Here is a 3,039-nt window from a genome sequence, read left to right on the forward strand (position 1 = left end):
CACACACACACACACACACACACACACACACACTGAGGAGGAGATGAAGAAGGCTGCGGTGGCGTCACGTCACAGAGCAGAGCTGTGAGTTGCAGCTGGAGTTTGACGATGATGAAGTCAGTTTGATGCTTGGCTCTGACACATTTTATTAATCCGTCCACATTTCTGCTACATTTGCATCATAATATTTGACTTCTCACTGACGTCAAAGTTATCAAACAGCTGGAAATTCTCAAAACGTTCCCCGACCTCTCACGATGGAGCGGCTGTCAAAGTCGGAGCGTCGCCTGGGAAACTCCAGGATTGTTTACTTCATTTATGAGATGTAAACATGTGGTTGCATAGGATCATATGAATCTGTCTAGTAGCTTCTCTTATGCTATCCTTCCCTTTCCCTCCATTTCAGATGTATCTCTGGAAAGGTTGGAGGTAGGAAGTCGGAATTTTCAACCAGGAAATTCTGACATTTGACTTTTTCCCCGGTGCTCCGCTCCGGTGAGGGCCGACGGCGTGCAGCAGCTGTGATAATGGAAAACGGACAGCAGCGGTTACAGTGGCAGCTGCGTCTAATTGTCAATTAAGCCTTAACCCCGAGTGTCCTGCAGTGACTGGACCTGCTGCTCTGGATGGAGCTCCTCTTCAGTGCCTTGTGTTCGTCTGTTCCCCGGGGGATTTATGTTTCCTTTCCCTGTTTCATGTTTCATCTAATGTCCTCAACTCCATCTACAACTTCCTACATGATCGTTACCCTGGAAATCTGACCCTAATCACAAACTTCAACCCTCAGGAGTTTCCACCGCTCCTTCAATCGGCCCTTTTCATATTTAAAAACCATTTCATACTTTTGTCAGCATGGATTTTTCCGTCCGTCTCCATTTTAGACGTCAACAACAGAAGCTACACACACTGTCTACAAGAAGTTTGACATTTGGTGACATTTACTTTCTAATATTACGTTACGGCTGACATTTGCACTTTTTGGAAATTGTTTTGACTGACAAGGTGTCAGCAGGAAGCTCAACCACGGGGCTGATGTAACCCCGGCAGGAGTTTGGGCCTGGACGAGCTATTATGGCTATAAATAGGTACGTGTTGTTGTCATTAGGTTCCTGTGTCCTAAATAAACATTCAGTGCATCGTAAATCCAGCAGAAACGCTCATTTGAATCCCGTTTGTTGTGTTTAGCCGCAATTGTGCGCTCTCTGCTCTGTGTAACATGCTGATCACGTCTCTCTCTGTTTTCTTTAATGGTTAGTTGTGTGATAATGGGAGCAGGTGTTATGATGTCATCCTCCTCCCCATGTGACAGACCAGCACCCCTCATTGGCATGTTAATGGCGTGGATACCGCAGCTAATTAGGCTGCGTGTGTGTGTGTGTGTAAGGCATTTGAAGTTAGTTAACTATTAGCGTGTCATTCTTGGATGAGATGGCGTCCTGTTTAATGAGAGAGTTCCTCGCTGCATGTGTGTGTGTTTGGCCTCACACTGAATCACCAGCCTGATCATCATGCAAATGCTAACCCTTCTATTCAACAGTAGGCACATCGTTTCTTCACAACATAATTCTTTATGTAAATGTTACTTTAACTGCCGATCTCTAAACGGAGTCTTGACACGAAGGCACATATTTATCTCCACAGAAGAAGAAAAACAGCCTCTCTCACATGATCGGCCGGCTGCTTCCTGACATCTGAGAGGATTAAACTTTCACTTTAGAAGCAGAAACAAAACCCTCACGTCTCAGTTAGCTGACAGATAACCGGGGTGGAAGTGTGGGCGGGGCTCTGTGAGGAACACTGGGCTGGGAAACCAAAGGGAAATGAGGCCAGAGAGGCCAGAGGGGTTGTGTGGTCGCTCCTCCTTTGGTACCAGAACAGATGATCTTTCTTATGTGAGCATTAAAACCTCCGCCACACACTAGAGCTCACTGAACCTCCTCCTCTTGTTCCATTTCCACTCGGTTACAGACCTAAGCACACATGTAGGAGTGTAGAAAGTGATTTAGAAGGTGAACACACCGTCTGGGACTTCCCACCTCAGCTTCGTCGGTCACAGTGGGTGAGAACTTGGAAGGTGTTAGAGTTCTGGAGGCTTCAGTGTTTGAAATGGTGAGGAGGGAGATATTGATCTGGTAACTGCAGATCCTCACAGATGACCTGCCAAAGGAGAAGAAGAAGCACAGAACATAAGTGGGAGAGTTTGACCTGTGTGCCTGTAATGAGGGCTGAGGGACAGACAGCTGTCTGTGGGTTTGATCACAGGTCTCAGGTCTCAGTTTAAACTCTGGGCTCTACTTTAGGGCTGCAACTGATGATTTTCATGATTGATCTGATTCATCTATGGGATCACTTAGCATTTAAAACTGTCACAAAGTAGAGATGGATGCCCGTCTAACAGAGAACATTGTGGTTGAGATAAATTGGTAGTTTTGTCTGAGGAAGAGTTTCAAAACACTAATCAAGGAAAGCGATTGATTGTTTTGGCACTCTTGACTTTGACACATCTTAACATCAAACTTTCTCTCTCTGTGTCACTTTCACTCACAGCAAACGAGACAAAGTGACACAAGTGAGACAACGGTAGCATTCTCTTATCTCTTTACGCCTCTAATCTGAGCCACAACAACAGCATGTATGCTCGCTGCATTGTCTCCTATCAGGAGTCAAACGGCCGCGCTCCCAAAGGAAGACAATGGCCGTGGCGGTTGAAAGCGGTCATCCTGCGGCCCTTGAAGGAGGCTCTGTGTTACCACGTCTAATTTTGTGAGACCTGTCTAGAGTTCAATTCACAGAGTCTGAGGGTCTTTCATCTCCTCGGGCCTATCGCTCTAAGCTGGGAAACTGGAGCTAAGGGACCCTCAGCACTCACAGTAGCCCGGCTCAGCTCCCCGGCCCTCAGCCCCCCTCCGTCCCCCCTCCCACTGCTGCCCGCCGCTCCGGCTTCTCTCAAAGGACTCTTTCAGTATTGTGTTGAGGCCCAGTTCCAGGTCAATGGGAACCCAGAGATTTAGAGCTCAAATCTGAGTGGGAACAAATGGT

Source organism: Genypterus blacodes, unplaced genomic scaffold (genome assembly GCF_046128005.1).
Source record: "Genypterus blacodes isolate CSIRO-AG114 ecotype Tasmania unplaced genomic scaffold, CSIRO-AGI_Gbla_v1 ptg000165l_1, whole genome shotgun sequence".
In the NCBI taxonomy this organism is placed as follows: domain Eukaryota; kingdom Metazoa; phylum Chordata; class Actinopteri; order Ophidiiformes; family Ophidiidae; genus Genypterus; species Genypterus blacodes.